The sequence below is a fragment of the Musca autumnalis genome, unplaced genomic scaffold (assembly GCF_047663935.1).
Source record: "Musca autumnalis isolate F117 unplaced genomic scaffold, ASM4766393v1 scaffold_1, whole genome shotgun sequence".
Lineage (NCBI taxonomy): Eukaryota > Metazoa > Arthropoda > Insecta > Diptera > Muscidae > Musca > Musca autumnalis.
The window spans coordinates 158006979-158032144 of NW_027411644.1; the positions used below are offsets into that span (position 1 = coordinate 158006979).

General features: G+C 34.9%; 1 protein-coding gene across 3 annotated transcripts in view; it reads right to left on the reverse strand.

The window, feature by feature from the left end:
* Antp (homeotic protein antennapedia) overlaps positions 1–25166 on the reverse strand; it is a 338269-nt gene that overhangs the window by 198628 nt on the left and 114475 nt on the right. For all 3 annotated transcript variants that reach the window (XM_073958722.1, XM_073958719.1, XM_073958725.1), the window contains exon 3: positions 12874–12974. The gene's annotated coding sequence lies outside the window, so the exon portion shown is untranslated. The remainder of the gene's footprint in view (positions 1–12873; positions 12975–25166) is intronic.

Genomic DNA, 25166 nt, shown 5'->3' on the forward strand with positions numbered 1-25166 from the left:
AAATTACAACTTGCATTTGGTTTACTTTTGATTACAAATGATATAATGCATTATAAATTTGTTAAACAAGTACATAAATTTGTTAGAAATTAATGTTATGCAAAAAAATTAACGGGCTTGATATATAAACCAGACGAAAGAAATTGTTTTGATTAAAAATCCATTAAGTCTATAAATTCACTTTGAAATTGAAGTTAATAAAAAATCTTCATAAATAGTATTTAAAACCGCTAAAGATAATTTGTGATTTGTAATATAATAATTTCTTTGCAAGGGTATTTTTCCCAATTTTCATTTTTTTTCAACAAAATTTCCCCTTAATGTCAATCAATTTCTATAAGAACCACAGACAAACCTTTGTGAATTGATGTTTCCCCTTCCCAAAACAAGAAAAATGTCCGGCTGGCTGGTATAATCACTGAAGCATATAACCTTTGGTTGCCTTGGTGGCGTCGGTGTTATACAACCGTCAACGGTATGAGGATCAACCATAAGGAAATATACGAAACCCTAATTAACATACAAATAAAATACGAAAAAATAGAAACTCAAGAAAAATATAAAAATTGACCATGCATAAAACTTGAGAAATTTTTTTCTTATTAAAAGGAAGGAAGTACAGAAAATATTTTTATTAGGGTCATAGAATAAATCAAATAAAAAAAAAATAACCGGTAGCAATATTTGGAGTGGATAATTTTTTGAAAATACTAATTTTTTATGTACGTATTAGCATAAACAGATTAACGACAACATTTGGAAAACTCAATGTCGTAAAAAATATTTTAGAACTATAACAGAATTTAATAGGTACATATTTTTAGATAGAACTAAGAGTGCATACAAACATTAGGTCTGTTCGATAACTTCGCAAGTAAAAAGTATTTGCAAGTATGTACTTGCAACTGCTTCTCATTTCTCTTTTATTGAACAAGTTTGTTATCAAACAGCATTTTGTAAAAGTTTGTACAAATTTTTGTGTTATCGAACAGACCTATTAGTAACACCATTTCTTGAGGTCTTATATGCCAAACCGTTATAGCGAAAACGGCTAGCTCTTGTGCATATAAACCACGAACTAGATTCTTGTTCTGTAAAAATTTGAAATGAAAAAGTTTTCTTTAAAAATCTCAGTTTAATAAAATGACAATTAACGATTTGTTTCATTTTCTGTTCAACGTTTCGTTGACTTGTTTCCAAAATTACCAGATGAGAATTTTTAATATTTTACTTAATTGGAACTTACTTTAAGTGTTCGGATTTTTTATTAATTTCTTTCTATTAATGATATCAACATTGGTGAAAAAATGATTGACATTTATTTCCATTATAAAAAGACCTTCATTTCAAATATGTAGTCACAGAACACGAATTCTGCCCATGTCACAATATTTTATTATATGTAATTATCATATCAGAACGTGCAGCCCGATCATAAGTTAACTCCATAATGTTGGACCTGCTTTTTAAGGCATTATGAGCGCTATGATAAAATTGTTACTCTATTCTAGAACCTGCAAGAATCTGCTATTTTTGAAATTTTTACAACTTTTTCTTTTATAAGTTTGAAAAATTTAACTAATGTTTGTGTACGCGAACACACAACAGTTACTTTATTTAATCAGAATTTCTACTTTAATTATTATTCTTCATTGCCGTCGGTAATTGTTCATAAAGCAATAGCAGTATTATTAATATCTGAAATGAAATAAAACACTCTGTTGCTCCACATTTTCTAATGAAAAATAATAATAACGTACTAAGAATTTCAAATTCCAGTCAATCAATTTCTTTTTTTGCAAAAAAACAACTCCCTTCCCCAAACTTTGTTCAATATGTAGTATCAACAACCATGAATTGCCGAAAAAAATGAATAATGGCTGATTTGGTTTCTTGCGTTCGACCTCCATAAAACACACATCCGTCGATTCACATTGATCAACCCATAAATTTTGCACACACTCTCAACAATGGCACACACGTCACATGCAAACATACACACACAAACTTGGTCTGAGAATAACACACCATGGCAACCGTAATAATAACAACAACAACTACAGCACATGGAAATGCAGGCGGAGATTTTTGCCAGCCAGCCATTAATTGCCGACGGCAAAATATCAACAACCATTTCGTTTTGTACAGCTGTTTCAACTCAATTTTAAAATTTTTGCGCTGTTTGTTTTGCTCTCACAGAGAAGTAACAAGGAAATGGCAACAATTCAAAGAACACACACGTATTCCAGCAGCCAAGCTCGGTGGTGGTGGTTGTTTTCCTGTCGTGAGTACCGAAAACTGCTCTTGCACTCTCTCATCAATATTGTTGCCGTAGTAATGTCCTTGTTTACCGTTGTAAATTAACTGTGAGTGAGAGAACACACATCACATAAATATGATTAATTGCTTGTTGTTGTTGGATTATCTCTATCTCTGTCATGCACACACACATGATTGACATAACTGTTTCATGATGGCCTGCAATAATTCACAATCAGCTGTTTCCCGCCAAAGTTAAACGCATGCTCTTTGAATTTAAGAGAGTGATTATTGTACTCTTTGACTGGAATGTTGTCAAAGAGCGAAATGTTGACTGGAAGGAAAATGTTGATAAGGGAAGTTGCTGAACATTGTGTTGCTAAACTTTTTAAAATGTTGCAATTGTAATAGAGGTATGAATCACATGGAACATTTATGAGAACGCCAAAAAGAATCATAGATAGTTGAGGCAAAAGTGCAACAGGTGTTTCCTTATTCTCCGTCGATCGACATTAAAAAAAGGATGCGTATGAGGAAGATTTGTTCCATGCCGACTATCGAAGGTGTAGCAATATCAAGGCTATAGAAATATCAAGTAAAACGACCCTAAGTTCAATCAGGCAGAATTGCTTCAAATCATGTCTTGTAACCAAGTGAATTGTAAGACCATTCAACTTAAGGTGTTTTAAAGGCAGCATCATAAACTTGGAAGTGCGGTACTCTTATTGGTGCGACCAAACATAATACGAAATCAGTTATAGCTGGCCGGAAATGTGGGCTTATAAATCTCTTGCTACAGGGGCGTAGACAAAAAATATGGTAACAAATTTGCTATTGTCACTTTATCAAAATATATATAATTGCTACAACCACATATTTTATGTTATTTATAAAATATATTATTGGTCTCATGTTATGATATATTCGATTCAGTAGCGAAAGTCGAAAACGCAAATCGATGTAACGCAAAACGAGGTACAGTCCGTTATCCGTTATAAACTCCATTATCCGGGGGTAAAAACCTACCTTCCAATTAATTAGATTAATTAAAACAGAAATGGAGTAACTAAAAGGACGAAATGAATAATGAGACAATTAATTGTTGGTGCCAAGAAGAATATTTTTAAATAGTACTTACATATGTAATAATAGGGAGTAATGAATTGCTTTATTTTCTCGAAACATTTTTCTGCAGATGTAAATTCTTGCATTCCTTATTTTATTTCATTTATTTCCTTTTACAAATATAATAAAAATAGCACAGATAAATATATTTGTACAAATCTCTTATGCCTTTTTTCCCCGAAAATATTTTCGAAAACTGCATAAAAACATTTACTCTATTATCCGGGAAAATCGATTATCCGTAATGCCTCCGGTCCCGACCATCACGGATAATCGAGGTCCGACTGTATTAGTGTACCAAATTCTTTCTCTGTATGAGGCGAAGGCAAATTATAATCTAAAATATTGCTAATATTTTCAGTGATAAAAATAAAATTCGTCTTGGAAATTAAGTATGGCAAAATATTACCAAGGCTTAGTAAAATTTGAATCTTAAAATATAGGAGAAAACCTGTTCCAACATTTTTACAGGGAGTAGGTTGAGAAAGGAAAATTTTGGAAATTATGTTATTTTTATTTTTAGCTGATATTTAATAATTCAACCCAATAAACAATATATAAAGTTTACTTTGGACATCTCACGGAAGAACCCATTTGATAACAACCTGAATGATCGACTCAATTTAACTATTATATATATCGCATAGAGAAAAGGTGATGTCTCATAGTAGAAGACTCTTAATCATGCCCCTAAGCGTTCCACTTCAAATTAAAACAAGTGCCTCAGCAAACGCGTATTCCTCCGACTATAAAAAAAAATTAAAAAATGTCTACCAAACTAACAACACTGACCAACATCAACAAACAATTCATTTGGCGGCAAATTGAAACTATTTCTCTTTTCCGTGCCGTAAATACTATGTTGGACGAATAAAAGAACGAACTAACGATGGATCTCGATGAATTGGATGGATATATTTTCATACAATTACAGGACGTACTCCATAACAAGTACACACACATATGGTACGAAATGTTGAACTTGTTTAAACCAAAAATCGTTCAACCAGCCGCAAGAAGAGTAGACGACATTAGCAGCAGCATCAGCGGTAGACGCAAAGTATTAACAACAATAAGCATCGATATTAAAAACAAAAACAGCAATTGTGAACAACATTTAAAGCAAACACCTTTAAGACGTTGAAGACAGACACACACGGCATAAAGTAAAAAAAAAGCCAGTCTGAAGACAGGGAGAGACAGAGGAAAGAAACACAACTGATCGGTTGGGGAAAGGTACACTTAGAAAAAAATTGAATTTCCAAACAAAAAATGTTTATCGGAATGAAGATACAAATAATGAATGAATTAGAGTTGGGAAATCTAGTTCCCGAAGCTTATCGATCTTTCTAGTTCCTTTTTTCTAAAAGGAACTAGTTCCCTAATATAGTTCAAATAGTTCCGAGATTGATATAGTTTAGACCGTTCTGTTTGTTTCATTCCTTCCAATAGTCCAGAGGCAGAAATATTTCAACGAATCTTTCACTTTTATCGTTTGGTGGATGAATTTATAAAAACAAATCAATATAAAAATAAATAAATTGCTGCAATGTAACGTAACGTGTGATTTGAGTTTATTTAACGATGTTGACGAGCATCTGAATAATGAACGAAACGAACGAGAAAAATCGAAGTGAGTGTGCAATTAAATAAAGAGATGAACAATACGAGTGAAAGGAACTATATGCATGACAGGAACTACATGTAGGAAAACAACACATAAGCCGAATATAGTTCCAATAGTTCCTTGTTGGGAATAGTTCGTTTCGAAGCTACACAACTTAAATTACAACTAGTTTTAAATTAGAAAAGACATCGTTTTCCGTCATGGTATCTTATAAAAGAGTTCTCTTAGTATTCTCCTTACCCAATGTCTCACCACCAGCTATTTCTATTCTATATATTACTCAGTTATACTTCTTCACAAAGCTGCATGACATCTATAAGGCTTCCGATACAGGAAGGATAATAATGTTAATGAAACAGGTGGGTTTGAAACTAAAATGGGCGATAGTTTTTAGCCTGGACTTTTTCAAGGCTTCAGTAAATGGTTTACTATGTCTTGCACAAGATCCTCAGCCATTTCGACTTGATAAATGAACTAGTCGCATGTTGGCAGTTTCCTGAAAGGCAGAAACTTTTACGAAAGGCATCGGAACGATGACCTCAAATATAAGAAGAGGAATATTTCGATTGTCAGTTCAGTTTTACATCATCACACTCTACGTCCGATCATTGTTCACAACTTTCGACATGGATTATGCGGCAAGGGTGCATCTATGAAATTAATTTTTTGTAAGGCGATGAATTATCATCCAATAGCAATATGAAAATGAATACAATCGTGGCCGATACTTGCTAAAAAAACAAAGGTAATGAGGGCCGTCCAAAAACGCCGTTGTGTCGTGAAATAGAGGCATCCTTGGGTATTTTTCCACCAACTAACATTTGACTTTGAAAGAAAACCTGACAGCAAAAATGGAGTTTTCTCGTTAGATCCAGCACAAATTGACGATCGCACAAAAATGGCTCTTGTCGATTGGTGCAAAGAAATTGTAAATAAATACAATCTCTGTGCTTCAAACGACGTTTATTAGATCGTCTCATATAATGAATCTTGAATCTATGCTTATGATACCGAAACAAAACAGCAATCGACCTTGCGGGTCTTCGGAGATGAGCCAAATCCAATGAAAGTTGATCATGGAAGAAGCACTTCGAAACAAATGGTCGCCTGTTTCTTCGGCAAAACTGACCATGTGGGTACTATGCAGCTTGAGGAACGTAGGGTAAATTCTAAGTTGTATTCGGAGATCCATTTATATGTCCAGATGGTCCATCCGTTGAGTCTAATTTTCAATGACTTTTTCAAGCTTTTCGACTGGTAACTGGCAAATGACACGTCTGATGTTTTCCCCCAAGACCGGAATAGAAGCCGCTTTATCCCCTTACAATTTTGACTTTACATATTCTCACAGGAAAAAGTCTAACGGAGTGATCTGTAACGATCTTGGTGGGCAGTCGACTGGTCCAAAAAGTGCTCACCGAAGAGTTCTTTCAATAAATCCATTGATTGATGCGATGTGTGGAAAGTGGCGCCGTTTTGTTGAAACCAAATGTTGCCGAGATTACGAGCTTCAATTTTAGACATCAAATAGTGGGTTATCACTGCGCAATAACGGTCGCCGACCGATATTTTTTCTGGATGAACAAAATGATGATGCTGTCGAAGCGTTCAAAAAGCGAGGTGTCTCAATCGGAGTGGAAAAAGTGCTTCAACAATTAGTTTGAGTGCATGAAAGAGTGGAGACTACAATAAAACTAGTAAATAAACGCTTTTTCATTGTTAGGCCACAAAGTTATCGAGCAGCTCTCGTAACATTTAATGAAAATTTCAGTTTTAGTCGACCTGAATACTGGCGCTCTATCAAACGTTTTTTATTACAAATGATCCGATCCATCATCATAATTTACTTCTCTTGCCGATTGGTAATGGCTATATCACACCATATGCTTTTTCACATGTATGTTGTCACTTTGCCTATACTAATATACAGGCCAGCTGATGTCATACATGTGAAAAAGCATATGGTGTGATATAGTCATAAGACATTAGATTAATTTAACTCTCAAACAAACCGGTTCAATTTAACGATTCTTTGAAATGAACCTGTGGGCTACGTCAAGCGGTATAGTACAGTTTAGTTCACGTGAACGAACGGTGACTATGCTAGATATGGGCGCATTAAGGGTTACCATCGTCGGAATGAAAACGTTTCAAAATACAGAAACTTTGGAACGAAAAATCACTCCAAAGTTCTTTAGAAAAGAAGATAGTTCCGTGGGGTTAAATAAGTTGAAATAATCTTTCGCAAAAACTTTTGTTTTAGTCAACTAGCGAAAATGTATTTTTCACAAACGTTTTTTTATGCGTAACTCGGAGTCCATCAGTATCTGCTGATGGATGGAACTATCAAAGAATCCGCTAAATGTTGATATGTACTACGCCTCTTGAAAAAGTTGTTGTTAGGTTAGGTTGAAAATAGGGGCGAGGAATCGCCACATGTTCTGGTGGATATACACTTGTTATGACCTCTTTTAAGACCATATTGCCTGCAAATTTGTTCTACAATTCAAACATATTTTGAACTACGCTATTTTATGTTGTCTTAAACATTTCTGGTGATCTCGATCGGAGCTGTTATAAGACCAATATTCATTTTTACATTTTTTGTGCTCCTCCTTTTACTTTGTTTTCACTTTGTAACTTTCTTGAGCCCATTCCGATTTTATTTAAACTTTTTTATATTTTTCCCTTCAGTGTACACCATCATTGAAAATGCATTGTTAGGGAATTAAGTTTTACTAAATGGTCAGACAGAACATAACAATCGTCGTAGTCGTCGTCGATTGTCGTCCTCTTGGCTATATTAACAATGGTAACTAAGTAGTTGTGGCCTTAGAGAGTAAAGTGCCTGGTGGTAAGTTGTAGTATTTGGGCTTTTATTTTAAAATTCAGCTTTTAGATCTTTGCAGGCAAACCTTAAAAGGAAAGTTAGCCAGCTAGCTAGCTCTGACTCTGACTAGGCAAGTTAGCAAGCAGTCAGGTAGTTTAGCTAGAAGGTAATATTTGTTTGTCTGTCTGTCCGATCACTGCTGCAATTGTCCAGGTCAGCAACAAAACGCACATGTTCACTGCCAAAGATCAATACATTTCTTAGCTTGGCACATAACAACAATACGCGGCTGTGCCGTAGGCTCTGCAAAAAGCCACAAAAAACGCCTTCTTTGGATGGACGGTTTGTTTTGAGCCGGCTGGCTGGATTGCTTACTGACTAGTCAGTTATCCGTTTGCTTTTGGCATAGGGATGAATGGTGGTGTCTGGCAGACTGGATGGTTATTTTCTGAAAAAGTAGAGCGTTCCATTTGTTCTTGTTTGCTTTTGCAAATGTATGTTTGTGTGATCACTGGGATGGGAGAACACATTTTTAGCTTGGCCTTAACATGCTGCAACAAAATGTCTTGTTTAGCAAAGTTTGAAACGGAAACAAGCAACATTTTGTAATGCTCTTGTTAGTTGTTTGGCTTTGATTTTCTTGCGTTTTTGTTTTTCAGAAAGAACAACTCCAAGAACAACAACAGCAACAAATGTGTGACTATGGTACGTTTGTTTCCTTGTGGCGGGGGTTATCGTTAGCCCAGCCAGTCATTCATACGCCCTGAGTGTGCGCTTAAAAGCAAATTAAACGAAAAGTGCGTTTAAAATGTTCATGTTGTTCGTGTGTATGTTGTTCGCTTGCGTTTTACCCAAAAAACTAAAAAAAAACTAAGACGACAGCCCCCAAAACCGATAATGTGTGCAAGCATGCGTACACTTTTTCTTACCGTGTTCATCTTGTGCTTGGTCACGCACATTAAATTTTTGGGGTCTGCATCTTAACTTTTAGTTCATGTTTAACGCTTTTTATTTGTTGTTTTTTGGGGGGCACAGTGGAAACAGTGGTTAAAACAGGGTGAAGAAATATTTGAAATATAAAAAAGACGGCAGGTTCCAAAAATATGAGATCTTTTCGGAAATAATTTTCTCAATTTAAGTTGAGGTTTTCAATGGTCACGAAGCTTCTCAACGAAAAATCGTCAACATAGGTCCATGTTTTGGTATAGCCGCCATATAATGGTACCAGCCGATTTTCGAGTTATAAAACCTTTCCACTAAAAATGGTCAACACAATCCCACACTTTGATATGGGATTGCCAGGCCGAATTTATCGACTTTTTACTAGTTAAGATTAGATTAGTTAATTTGGGCATTTGGGGTATCCGTGGTCGAAAATTTTTGTGGACAGGGAAGGAAACTGACTATTCCATTTTAGTTAAGAGTATTTTATTTAAGGAATTTTTACTTGCTAAAATATATTAATTTTTTTCTTATACCACTGTCCCCCTGGAACTTTAAAGATTACTCCATTTGCCTGATGTTTCTTTTTCGATTTTCGATATTTAACATTGCCGGGAAGCCAAAAGAATGACTTAAAAACATAACAAGACTCAAAACACAATTTAAACGCATGCAAATTCGTTGTCAAAAAAAAACCGAATGAACGAACCAACAAAAATAAATGCAAAATCAAAACAACAGCAACAACAACAAATCTTAAGAAAACACCATCAACATAAAACGCAACATTTTCAAGATAAATAAGTGAACTCCGTAACGTCCCGACAAGCAAGCCAATAAAATGGAATTTTTCTATTGCGTTTTTTCTCAATTTCATGCATATGAATTTTGTTTTGTTTTAGCTGCTCCTGCTCCTATGCCATGTTACTATGTTTTCCTTCTAAAGTTTGGCAGACAAGTGATAAACTCTTGTGGCCCCGTTAAGGCAGCCAACCAGCCAGATTCTCCTCCAAATGGCATGTCCACACAATGCTCTCATATTACCTTGATATGAAGGTGTTTGCATATATTTTTTCAGGATTTACGAAAAGCCACACTCTGATGTTTCTATCAGTTGGGCCAGGTTAGGAAAAAATTAAAAACAAAAAAAAAAAAACAAATGGACAAAAAAGCGCCTCAGCTGAGTAGCAACTCATATGCATATGCCAGCCAGCATTTCAAATGAATGCATTTGGGATTGAATTGAACAGTAAGGTTCGCACTTTTTTCTGCAGTTGATTTTTTTTCTGAATCAACAACCTGCTGCTTTAAGTGTTTGCTTGCATTTCCATTTTTTTCAGATTTCAGCGCCTTTCAATATTGATTTCTGTAGAGCGCACTGAAATCTTTGTTTCTTTATGTAAATTTTTTCTTCCTCTTTTGGTCGGTCGGTCATGCCATATACTCTGCTGTTTTGGTTTGAATGAAGTGGATTCCAAGACCCACTGAAACCTAACATTCGAGGACTAATTGATTAGCACCAAACAAGATTTTTATCTTTGTTTGAAAACTTAATTATTTTGTGGCGTAAACGAAAGTAAAAAAAAAATAAAAATAAAAAACAACGGAAAGCATCCAAACCGTAAATGAAATTAAACTGGCTTTTGTAAGGGAGGAATGAGAAGATTTGATTAAAAGTGCATATGGTTGGGGTATATTAAAAAAAATTTTAATTAAAATGTTATCCAATATGATGAGAACGTTTTACGTTATACGTCTAGTTCTGGCGTTGATTTTTGTACTGTTATAAAGAAAAGATACCATGAGCATAAAATTCTACTTCTACGTCTCTTGAAAAATATTCGAAAAATCAACGTCTATGTTCCTTGAAAAGTATTCAAAAAATCCACGTCTATGTCCCTTGAAAAGTATTCAAAAAATCCACGTCTATGTCCCTTGAAAAAATTAAAAAATCCAAGTCTATGTCCCTTAAAAATATTCAAAAAGTCCACGTGTATGTCCCTTGAAAAATACTTAAAAAATTCGCGTCTATGTCCCTTGAAAAATATTTAAAAAATCCACGTCTATGCCTCTTGAAAAACACTTAAGAAATCCACGTCTATTGAAAAACACTTAAAAATCCACTTTAATGGTTTGAAAAGTGCTTAAAAATCCACTTAAATTGTTTGAAAAATGGTTAAAAAATCCACGTCTACGCCCTTTAAAAATTACTAAAAAAATCCACGTCTATCTCCCTTAAAAAATACTTAAAAATCCACGTCTATGTCCCTTGAAACATATTTAAAAAATCCACATCTATGTCTCTTGAAAGATACCTAAAAATCCACGATTATGTCCTATGAGAAATACTCAAAAAATCCATGTCTATGTCCCTTGAAAAATACTTAAAAATCAACGTCTATGTCCGTTGAAAAATATTTTAAAAATTCACGTATATGTCCCTTAAAAAAATTAAAAAATCCACATCTATGACCGCTGACAAAATACTTTAAAATCCCACGTCTATCTCCCTTGAAAACTACTTAAAAACCTCCCCTATGTCCCTTGATAAAATACTTAAAAATCCACGTCCAACTCCCTTGAAAAAATGCTTAAAAAATCCACGTCCAACTCCCTTGAAAAAATACTTAGAAAATCCACGTCCAACTCCCTTGAAAAAATACTTACAAAATCCACGTCTACGTCCCTTGAAAAATACTTTAAAAATTCACGTCTAGTTTTATTGAAAAAAATACTTAAAAAATCCACATCCAAGTTCCTTGAAAAAATACTTAGAAAATCCACGTCCAACTCCCTTGAAAAAATGCTTAAAAAATCCACGTCCAACTCCCTTGAAAAAATACTTAGAAAATCCACGTCCAACTCCCTTGAAAAAATACTTACAAAATCCACGTCTACGTCCCTTGAAAAATACTTTAAAAAATCACGTCTATTTTCATTGAAAAAAATACTTTAAAAAATCACGTCTATTTTCATTGAAAAAAATACTTAAAAAATCCACATCCAAGTTCCTTGAAAAATACTTAAAAAACCCACTTCCAAGTCCCTTGAAAAAATACTTAAAAAATCCACGTCTACGTCCCTTGAAAAATACTTAAAAAATCCTCGCCCAAGTCCCTTGAAAAATACTTAAAAAATCCACGTCTATGTCTCTTAAAAAATACTTAAAAAATCCATGTCTATGTGTCTTAAAAAATACTTAAAAAATCCACGTCCAAGTCCCTTGAAAAATACTTAAAAAATCCACGTCTACATCCCTTGAAAAATACTTAAAAAATCCACGACTATATCCTTTTAAAAATTCTCATTTATAACCCCAATATTCAACATATGTGAACAGTTCTCATGTACTCAAGCTTTAATAGCCATATCCGTTTCATGTTCCTTATAGTTCTCTTCTTTACTTACTGACTTTTTCCTACCATTTATTTAATGAAAATGTCTTTTGTCAAATGTAAAATTGCTGTTGTTTTTCTTATGTGAACAACAACAAACAACATAACACGTTACCATATATGTAAGTCACATACTATGGAAGACAACAAACATGTAACAGAACAGAAGAAAAAAACTATGTAACGAAATAATATCATCGGAAGGCCTATTAAATTGCACCTCATTCAGGACATTACATTTTTTCATTGCCATGGGGCACAAAGTATTATTGAACTAAACACAAAAAAAAACTGACTATGTCATTTGGTAATGCTAAGTATGCAATTTTAACATCTTCTTTAAAAGAAACAATGTCCACCATGCTAAATCTGAAACGACGACTTGTTGAAAGAGGAGAAAGAAAAAATTACGAGGCAAAAACCCACAAACATGATCAACAAAAATTGGCAAACAACAAAAACGCGTTTAAAGTTGTGTTTAATGTCACATAAAAATGTCATTTCGTTTTGTTTTGCAAAACGTCTCGGACGACGGTACGGTTGCAAAGTAATTTCTTCAATAACATTTACATGAGAGCCAATAAAAAATTACCGGAAATTTGTAATCAATGAATGAACGGACGAATGAATGAAGAAAAACTACAATTTGCATAAAACATTGTGCTTAAGACATAAATGGGCATTAAATAGCTTACCTTTTAATTTTTTGTTAGCGGAATAAGAGCTTCACACAGCTTTTGCCAGTTGAAATCGTTGGTTAATCCACAAAACAAAGTGTTAATGGGTCAAAGGAAAACTGCAAGAAAAAAAAACAAAGAGATTGTTAGTTATTATTTTAAATCAAATGTTTGTACTGGCTAGAGGCAGAACCAAAAAGTTTCTGAAAGAAACATGGAGTTTATGCAAAAATGTTTTACTTCATGGGACTTTGTGCACAATTAAATAAATATAGACTAATTAAATATTTTTGTTTTTCAATAACTTAAATTAAATAAATAAAATAATGTAAAATATTTTAAAATTTACATACATTGTACATACTTTTTCAAAGGGATAATCTACACAAATCTATAATTTGGAAGCATTATTTTAGTTTCTCTAAGATTATCATTTTTCGAATACCCAATTAGTAATGCCTTGTGCCTGTTAGAATCTACAATTTTCGAACATTTTACAATTGTTTTCTTTATTTGAAATTAGAAAAGTTTTTATGTACGGGAACACATACTAAATTTAATCATTACATATACAAACACCAATGTACCTAGATAAATTTCCAAATTAATTGTATGAACTTCATACTTCAAATATATTTAGTAGCTGTTTAATTTTAGTAGCTCTCATTAGCTTAGCCATCAACCATTTTTGCTGGTGTTTCATATAAGAAACGGAAATTACTTTTCCCAATTGCGAATGTGTTAGCAAAAGTGCTAATTTGCAAACACAAACTACATACATGTGTATGTAAATTTGACTTTTCTTTGATGTACTGCGCATGTCCGAAATAGTTGATGGCGCCATCTGTCATCGCATAGCTAAAACACATACAATTCCTAACACGCACACAGAACGTACATATGGATGTGTAGTTGGTTGTGTGTATGTTTGACCTGTTATCGCTCTTTGTCCTAACAGAGATGTTTATCTTTAGATTTGTTATGTTAATTTTGTATGTCATCAACGCCAACACAGCAGCCGTACAGTGTTGAGAAAATGTTTATGTACAGTGATGTATGCAAATTTTTGGATGAGATGAGTGAGTTCCTAATATTTATTCTGGAATTCAGCCATGAGGACGTGTGTATGCAATAGAATCTCGAAAATTTGTAATCCAAGGGACCAATTTAGCGGGGTTAAAATGCGAAGGAAATGGTTGCAAGGGACCGGCAGATTGTTACGAATTATCAAAGATTATGAATTATCGAGGTACGAATTATCGTGATTTTACTGTATTTTGTAAATTAATGTGTTGCTCTGATCTGAGGACTGGGAATAACTGATAAAACCCCCAGCAGTATTAAGATACGAAGCTCAATTGACCTGCTTGAAATATTCAAGGAGTTTTTGAATCCCTGCAAAATGTGATGATGTTCGTGCCAGGATGCAAGTCGTCTTTGAGAATTCTCAAATGTTCAGAATACATAGGGTCTAGGGACTCAAGGGATCCCTCGAATACACAGTCGTATATTTATGTAGCCACAGTTTTCATTCGAATTAGTTGTAAACCTTAGTTTGTGTTAGGACCATGCTGGGTAACGTAGGAGATGAAAGACACGAAGGACGGGTCTTGACTTTAATATGGCAGAGACCAGACCTATTGGAAAGGTGAATATCTTTGGCTCAATGTCGGGAAATTCTGTCCCCACAATGAAACAGCGGGTAAAATCATGGTAAGTAGCAGCCCCATATTTAAGTATCTCGTCATTCATAATGACACCTGCCTGCCACCAGATTAAAAACAAGCAACCCAATGGATCTAGTTGTGATCAATGAAAGACATTCATCGAGCGTGTTGGACTTAAGATCGTTCCGTTGCTTAAGGAAAGCACTCTTCGTTCCGATAACATATTAGAACAGTGCCAACGTATAGTCCACTCCATGAAAATAGCCGCAAAATGCATACTTGGATACCGTAGGCTTCCACCGATGAATCCATGGTATGACCATGAGTGTCGTGCTGTTACCGAAGAGAAGAATGAGGCATATATGTAGATCTACTCTACAATCAATAGCAACCAAAGAGAGGTACAGAGAGGAGAAATGTCTTCTCGGCAGGAAGAAAGAGAAAAACAATAAGAGAGATTGCAAAAAAAAATCGAGATAAGAGGTGCCAGAATGAAGTTCGAAAATTACATCAAAGAGTCAAACATCAAACTTATGACTTTGGTACAGGCTCAGGTTCAGATTATGTGGAAGATGTTAATAAGAACATTTTTCCAAACTGTTGGTAGCCAATACTAACGAAGACGACAAAGATACCAGAGATTCAATCCCAGAACGTGGTCTTGAGATGAAGATGAGGTAAAGACAACAATCAATTGTCATTGACACTTTTAGACGTTAGTTGTGTATGACGAAACTGCAAAAATTTTGTGTGGAAATTTCAAGATCATATCCGTTCGGGTACGCAGATGAGAAGTGGTGAAAACGTTGGTGGATATATGTTTAATTGAAGGCCAATGTTACATAAATAAATTTTTCCAATATTGTGAAATAATTGAAAAACGATTTTTGATATTCAAATTTCTTGAATTCACTACAATCAACAATAATTTATTTATAAATTCCAAATATGTGTGTCAATCAATTTTTCAATAAGACACCTCAACCTTGTACCGAAACAGTAATAATAAAACAACAATTAAGATAAAACTTTAATTCGAAATAATTATCTTGCATATAAATCACCGTTTAGTCAATCAAAATCGTTTCATGCCAAAGTCATCATAAATAATATCAATTGAATAAATTGTTATTTTATGCAAATTCTGTTTGTTAAAGACCACCCACGAGCAAAACAATAACAACAAACCACATTTTGTTGTCAATTTCTATATTACTATATTTGGTTCCAATTTTTTTGTTCACTTCTCCACTTGTGAGTGATTATTGAATTTCAACAAATAGTTTTTTTAATTTATTTTTTTATAAACATAAATTAAATATTTGCGGCACACAAAGTGCAATTTAAGCGCCAAAACCATAAACTATTGTTGTGTCAATTAATTGAGTGTTAAACTTGTGAGACAACACTCAATGGTTAAATGTTGAAAAGAGCTCCACCCCTGGTTACACCTTATGTGAAATAAAAATAAATAATAAATACAGTGGAACATGCTTAAAGGGTCATATGGAATTTTAGTTGTGAAACAGGTTATAAAGAAATACTGAGATCATTTAATCTGGGTTCACCTGTATTCATCCAGAGCAACACAATGTTGAATAATCATATTCACGATAAAAATCGTGTTGCATGGCTAATAATTATTTTATATTTTCCGCTGAAAATATAGACTTTATATGGAGAAATAAAAAAAAAATAAACAAAGTCTATGCATTTTTGTTTGAAGTCAAGAGAATAACAAATTGTAAAGAAGCAACAACTGGAAGTGTTAAACTACAAACAACATCACCAACACCAACAAAAATAAACAGAAAAAAATTGTTGAACAACACGGCAGACAACTTTTTAGTATGCATATGTCGAAAATTGATTAATTGCATGCACTCACTCAATCGTTCATTTAATGATTTTCTTCATTTGTTGTTGTTACAATGCATTTTACACACTCATACATAAGTTTATTATGAGCTATGTGAGTGCATGACCACAGACGATCAAATAAATGATCGATCGCTACTGATGATGATTACAATCAGTCACATACAGTTACAAAGCAATTTGCTGCAATAAAAGTGTGAAAATGTTTAGCAATCATCAGCAGCGACAAGGTGACACCAGTAAAAAGACACAAGCTATGTCTCTCAGCCAGCTAGCCTGCCTGCCAGCCAACTAACACTGACTGACTTGACTATGGCTATTAAACATAAAAAAATCTTAATTGTTTGATAAGCTCATAAAGTAGCGCTTTTTATAGAGATAGCCATAAAAAATGCCAACAATCACTGAAAGAAAAAATCAACACCACCAACAACCAAATGAAGGAACACAAATCCATTGCGTAGAAACAAATTAACTGTAGCTCAACTGATGCATACTAATTTCAAATGACCCGCTAAAACAAATAAGGAAATTTATGTTAATTGTTTTTGATTTAACTTTTCATAGTTAGTTCACAGTGTTGTGTATTACTACTGATGCATTGTTTAGCAGTGGATCTTGTATGCTATAACCTGAAATTTTTTAGGCAGGACCATGTCATAAAAATACACACTGAAAAATGACGTCATTTTATAACTGAAAACTGAACATAGTTTTACACAGTCTTGGCAGGACATCCCTGGGTTGTGGGGTATACCGTGTACTAATAGCTGTAAACGCAAAACAACATAAGTAAAATGCATAAAATCCTGCGGAACTTTGTAATTGAGCTGTTGATATTGCTTAGGTGACTCCTACAGATATTTGTCCTATAACCCTAACTTAGAATAGATTTCAACATATTTCTATTTGTTGCATATCTTTCCGATTTTATATATCATTATTTTTGAACTCCTATTCCACTTGGTTACTCCGTCGGAGCCTTGACCTTCCCGTTCTACGTATAAAGCCATTCAGGCCCGTATTTATATGAATTTTTGATGAGTTCGTCATTGCTGATTATTATAACAGGCCTAGCCAACGGAACCGTTATAAGTCGATATTTATAAATGCTGACATCGTTGTAAAGCCGATAACACTCGTGGTTCATATTCACCGTCAACGCAGATTGGCTTGTAGATCTTTAGAAGCTTTTTTTCTCAAATACACCATGTACTGCCTTATCTGCTTGCGCAAGTACCCAGGCTTCGGAACCATTCATTAGCACGGGTAGTATCCGTGTTTTGTAAAATGTAATTTTTGTCTGTTGATATGTGGTTTGGTTTTTAAACTGCTTACTTAGAGGTAGTTTACACTATATATCAATGTCATATGACACGAAATAAAAACATTCCATATCTTGCCACGCAGGCAATGTGAAGACGTAATTCTATTACATTTTTGCTGGTGCGGACGCATAGAGTAAATGGCGTAAGGAAAATCTCATAATATTGCACATATTAGCGATAATATAACGATGGAAAATTTCATGTCATATGACATTTACATATAGTGTAAGCTACCCCTTAGCCCAAATTAGTATATGTTGGCCAATAATATTGTTCTTCATACTTCACATAGTTCACCTGTGTTGTGTTTATGGCGGTGGTTAGATATTTGAAATCTTTAAAACCCTCGCAATTATGTACCAACTTCCACAGTTGGCCCGCATTGCTCGTCGGCACCATCAACTTGGTTACGTCGCCGTTTACTGCAAGACTTACTTTTGTAGATTCTCTTTCGGCCTTTTTAAAGGTTTCAGTTACTTCAGTTGTATTCCTTTACTTGCCATTTTTACCATTTCTTACTATTTTCAACCTGCAAAGCGTTCCTTAACCCCAAAAAGTGGTAAAACTTGTAGCAGAGAGAGAGAACAAAAATGGCGTTGTCTTCTACCACAGGCTACCAGACAAGTTTCTTCGGGTAAAAAATGGTAGAACTAGTTTTTCGACATTTGTTAGAAGATTATTTGGCAATGATGAAAAAAAATATCAATAACAAAAGAAAAAAGCGAACACTGACAAAACAAAATTAAAAACAATGAAATAAAAAAGAAAATTGGCATTGTTAGCAGATCCACCATTTTTTGTTGCTTTACTTTTGTGGTAAAACTAGTCATGGGAGAGCAATTTTGACAGTTTTCTATTTTACCACTGTTACCATTAAAAAGTGAAGAAACAGAGCTTCCGTTTGCATATCATGTAAGCAAGGAACAAGTAGCTATTTTAGTATATTGTGCTATTTTGTTACCTTTTCATTTAGTTTTTTTTTTCAGCGGGATGTTGAAAAGATCTTGTATTAAATCTATTTTAGTACTTAACTGTTCGGAGAGGTCTTTTATTATTTTAACTGAGGACATGTTTTAATTAATGTCATCTTTCAATGCCGAATCAGTTTTGCGGGAATACCAAATTCAGACATGGCTTAAAATGCCTTTGAACATGTAGAAACATGCCAGCTTCGAGCCTTGTTTATCTTTACCGCAAGGTATATATCTGGTCATTGGTGGATTTGCCAGGTCTAAAGCCGCACTGATGTTATGTCATGACCACAGGCTTCAGTCGCACAAACAATCGTCTTATTGTGGACGGGTCGCAGAATGCTCACGTTCCAATTATCGGGTACTCGTTCTTCCTAGCTGATGCTAGCTAGCTGATGCACACCTTTTATCAACGTGTCGCCTTCGGTCTTGAACAGATCAGCTGGTAAACCCTCGACTCCTGGGACTTATTATATTTCAGCCGATTTATTGCAATCTTTAACTCACTGTGGTTGGCAGGTTACACTTAATAGCATCTTCTGCGATTGGATCTGTGGTATGTTCGACGTATTCTCTAGTATTGAATAACAACAGTTCGGGAAAATGCTCTTTCCAAATTACCAAATTACTTTGCAGGTTCCCTCTTTGGTAGAATTTTTGGACTTCATTTTGGTTCCTGTACCTCTTTCGTGCAATACTACAGATCGCAGGGTAGCCCAATATACCGCACCCAGCACGACATCCAGGTCATAACAACGATTCCTTGATTGTTGTTGTTGTATCAACGCAAATATGTTCGATCGTGTATTATTGAAGTTATCAGGTTCTGGTTCCTCTATATCTTCTGCAACCTGGACTGGTTGCGTCCATAAAGGATCAGGAGACATATGAGTGGAGCTGGGCAGCTAAAGAAATGCAGCGTGTCGTGTGGTCTTAATCCACATGCCGGGCATGTGTTGGGTACCGTAGTATCAATTCGTGCCCAATACGACTTGTGGCGGCTAAAACCACGCGTGTTTACGAGTGCCTGGTGTGTAGTGTTCATTAAATGGTGACAGAAATGCTCAAGGCGAACACACCCAATCAGGTGTTCTGATGCATTGATAAAATCTTCATCTCCTCATGAAGATGGTCCACTGGTGTCATGAGGAGACACTCTGTTGAAGTCCTCAGTACGGCATTCTGACAGGTTTGAATATTCTTCCACTGTGGAGCGCTAATAGTTGCATACCACGCTGGCGCTGCATAGCTAACCATAGACCGGCGTATTGCTTTGTAAGAGGTCAACGGGGTTTCTTTGTCAACACTTGTCAGCTTGCGCGGACGACTTAAACATGCTATCGAGCGTTACAACCAATATTTTGGGATTTCAAGGGTTCCTTGGTGGTGGTCTCTGTTATTCAAGTATGGATTTTGCGGCACGAGGTGTGCTTTCGTTAAACAACTCTCTGTTGTGATTGCAGCTTACCGATGTCCAATTTCCTTGATTGCTAATTATAGTTGGGTACGTACCTCTGCTGCAACAAAGTAGTTTGCTCCTCCGAACGATTCTACATCGATCACACTCACTGAATGTTTTCCTTCTATCACAACGTGATCAATTTGGTTTCAGTTTTTGATCTGATGACAGCCACGTGTCCTTGTGAGAGTCGAGATGATTCAATCTGAAGCTGCTAACTACCATGTTTTTGCCGTTGCTAAGTCTATCCAGCTTCATTCCATTGTCAGACGTTTCACTGTGGAGACTGAATTTTCCGACAGTTGGCGCAAAGACATTTTCCTTTCCAATTTTGCCTAGAATAATTTTAATGTCATGGGCAGGACAACGGTCATATGTTTCTTCTAAGCGCTCGTAAAATATGTCTTTGGTATGCTCGTCCTTGGCTTCGGTGGAACATTGGAGCAAATAAGGTTGAAAAGTTTTGCTTTTATCCGAACTGCAGCAAGTCTTGCATACAACTCATTACAAATCCGCAATCAAAACCGTGCTGTATATCACGGCAGCTATTATACAGTGCGTCAAGATTAGTGGTTGTTGTGAAATCTTTCCCAATCCATCGTTTTTCCTGTATGTAATATCGGCTTTGTACTTTGCAAGTACATCCGACAGTGCAGAAAATGCACCTTTTCTATAAAGAGCCCGAACATTCCAGGTGCAGATTCGCGGTTCGTGGTATTTAAAACGTTTTTGGGGATAGTCAACCTTAGAGGAGTTTTGTTTTGTTTTTTTTTTTTTATTTGTTATGGCAGAATGTTTTACCAAGTTTTTATCGTTCTTATGTGTGAACACGCGGCAACTGCCTTTGACTTGTGTTAAGGGCAGTTCCCCAGGTGACACCACAGGGAGGTTCGTGTCCACTTGAGATGGAATAGGGTCAAAGATAAGTCCTGGGCTTTGCCTATTAAATCTATTCAGGACCGTTGCTTTGTATCTTACATCCCTTACACACAGTTGGAAAATTTCATGTGATGAACTACCAGCAAGGAGACTCAGTCGTACGAACTCTTGTTCGCAAAGCGGAATATTAGACAAATTTGTTCAGTGTAAAACTCCGATTTGTTTCACATTATATCCTTAAGCCAAGTTGAGTCTACTTTGAATAGTTTTTTTTGTTTTATTCAACTTTAAGAAAATAGCTTCGCATGTAGTTATGGCTGGTTGTTGTTACCATGACGGTGATGATGATGATGATTGTCTCAGCTAAGTCTACCAGCAGACCTTTTTAAATTCGGCTGGTATGTCAATTGTTTTCATATATTCTCATATTCTCGAACTTCCCAAAAACTAAAAAAACGCTATGGTAACCAACAACAAAAAGCTTAACACCGACACAATTAACACTCTATGCCCTGGGTGCTGTGAAAACCTATGTACATGGTGTCGAACCAAGTGCATACATGTGTCAGTCTTGTTGTAATAGAGCCTGGATGGCTGGACGACGGCATCCTTTTGTGTGCAACAAAACAAACAACAACAAAAACAAAGCTCAAATTGTTTGCAAGCTCAAACAAACGAATTAACTGTTGCAGCACCAACTGTTTCTGTTGACAAAACCCCTAAATCGGAGTATGTGTGAACGAACCAAGGAATGAACATATGGATGGATATCTTAAATTGGCCAAATCACTGGAAAAAAAAGAATACCACACGGTGTCGCTGCTGCTAACTGTCGTAATCTGTATAACGAGGGAGTTTACAAAACACCGCTAAAACTTAAAACTATAACTTCAATGTACTGCTGTTCAACTGTGAAGCAACCAGAAGCTGTTAAGGAATGACACACACAAAAAAATCGAGAGTTTCAATAGCTTCTAAAGCTTACTTAGAGACAGACCCTTACCACATTTGGTGAGGTGACAATGGCTTAAATGAATAAATTCGAAATGTGTCTGTCTCACGGGCTGACTGGTGTGTGTCTTTGTTTTAATGTTTGGTATTTTGTTTGTTTTTGTTACATAGTAGCTTTTATTACTTTTCGTTTTTTTTTTGTTTCAATTCACAATATGACACCCTGCAATTTTCTTGGCTTTTGTCACAATTGTTATTTTTTCCGACTTCATTCGGGCCATCTTTGAAGCTGATATTCTTTTTACAGCAATAGTCTTTATATGGGGTTTTCTGTTCAATTTTTTGTGCAAAGTTTCGATTTGATGTGTGTTGACATTAAAAGCTGGGAAAGTGTCAAATAAATGTTATATGAACAAGGAAGAGAACTAACAACGCGCCACTAGTAGGTCCGCCAAAAAAAAAAAAAAAAAAAAAACATAAAAATATGGCAAAAGCCAAAAATTTGTATAGAAAATTAGACAAGGTATGCATAGTTTCAAATGAATAGAAAGGGTAGAATTATAAGTCCATATTTACATTAGGCAATTTTCCTTGCGGCAATTGTCAGTTTAATGGAGAGAGGTGATTCATATGGTAACCCTTTGACTCTCAACACCCTCTCTCGCCTACAAACTGACAATTGCCGCATGGAAAATTGCCTAATGTAAATATTGGCTAACATTATTATATGTATTGTGAACTTGTGTTGTAATCAAACAACGTAAGCTTTAATAATAAAATGTTATTTATAATGGCTTCCTCTATTCATGGAAAAAGCTGTCATTTCGTCTTTAAGTCAAGTCAACAATCCTGAAAGCTTTCAGGATATTTAGCTGTAGCTTTTATTTTGGCCACCAAATATAACCCTGACAGCTTTCAGGACTTTCAGATGTAGTTCTAATTTTGGCCACCAAAATGTAACGAAATTTTAGGGAAGACCTTACAGACTGTTAATAACATTATGGAAATAAGGGTGTTCTGTATACTAACATACAATATGTTAACTAACATGCGTGGATGTTAAAGTAAATGTCCTGTAATGTAAATTTGTACAGGACATAAAAATCATACACGAGTATTCTATGGGAATAAGGGTGTGATATATTAAACAGATGTTAAATAACATAACGTTAAGAAAATCACATAAATATTAAAAGGCCAAGTCTGTTAAGTAGTTTTCCCCTGAGAACAAACAATTAACTACGAACATTGTTTATCATGTGAATTGCTCTAATTTTCTAAAGCCTCATAATAAACACCGTTTACAATAAATTCATTAGCCATTAATGTGAATTAATATTTCCTACATAACAAACAAAAACCCCAATTCAATGTCATTACTAGCAGGCCATACCCGTGTGGAATATTTAAATAATAAAAAAATACAAATCGAAAAAAAAACAAAAAACGTGTAAATTTTATACAACAAATATCCCCCTCACAATAAATTACACATATAAAATGTTTTAACTATAAAAAATTAATTTCCTTTTAATTTAATGACTTTGCCGACACGTTAAGTATAACAACATTTAATGTTTTGGGTAAAGACAACAACAACAAAAAATTCACATGAATTACGGGAACATGTAGTCGTCATCAGATCTATGATAAGTCACAAAATCAAAGAAATATACATTTCAAAGCAACTCCCGCCAAACACCACAAAAATAAGTAATTACAACAACAATACTACCCAACACCAGAAGCAACGAAAATAATTATTAGTATAATAAATTGTTAAAACACAAGTTGTGCGGATAGACAAAACATTAATAGCGTTTAAATTTATTTATTTTTTTTTGTAAAGCAAGTACCCTACAGGTAGTACTTATAAAAGTACATTTGACGAGAGATGTGACAAAATACTGTAATTAATATTTAAGTTGATCAAAATTTTCTGATGAAAATTAAAAAAAAAAGAATTATATCAAGACCATAAGAACAAACTAAAAACGTATTGGAAATAATTAATAAATTCTTAATATTTTAAAATAAAAAAAGCGATTTTAATATCTTTGGACTGATGGACCATATAAGTAAAACTTAAAAAAATAAATGAACATTAATTAATTGAACTAGTTCGTTCGTGACAACTCTATTAATGTATGATAAACAAACTATTGCACTGTGCATACGAGAATGATATGACCGTTCGATCGCTCACTGATTTTAGTTCAGTGAACTAATGAACTATATTCACTGATCTACTTCATACGCTCTTTTCAATTAATCTCTCAGTTGAACTTGTCCGTTCATATCCGAGGAACAAATAAGTGTGAACAGGCACAACATGAAAGTTGGACCTCTCAATTGAACTAGTCCGTTCATATCCAAGGGGATACTCTATAATCAGTAGCAACGTGAAGCGCACAAGAGAGGTATCGGGAAAAAAGTCGAGAGGATAAAAATCGTTTCAACAGGGAAAAATGAGAAATTGAAAAGCGGGCATGTGAAAATATCTAGATGCAGGAGGAATAAATTCCGAAAAGTCTATCATTATCAGGCACATCATGCTGTGGATAGAAAAGATAGAAATAGAGTGCTCACATTATAGAAAAAAATATTTTTCCGAACAGTTGGCATCCAATACTAACCAATACCTCGAAGATACTACAGCTCCTATCCCAGAAGATGATATTGAGTGTATTCCGCTCGGCTAGGATGAGAAAAGGCAACAATAAACCGGCTGAGTAATAGCAAGACCGCATCAGCAGATGGCGCACAAGCCGAAGAGATCGTCTTGGAGGAGGCGACGCGCTGATAAAGTGTATGCAGCAATCAACTAATTAACATCATCTGGCAGGAGATACGCATACCCGATTATTGGAACGTCAATATCATATGACCTGCACCCATGAAAAATTATAAGACTGTGTATTGCAAGGACAGGCACATGTGTCTTCTCCATATTGCTCCCAAGATTTAACCTATAAATGCCTCTAACTATTGCCATGGCAAATCCAGCACTGTCCAAATATTAACCCAAGAAATGTAGATCGGCTCTTACTATATTTTTGCCATCGACATCCTTATGCATTCGAACGTATTTGAAGCCATGTCTAAGTATTGAGCAATCTCGTTCATTGAGCGAATCGATCTTCTCCATCCCGTTCACGAAATGAAACCAGGACATTCA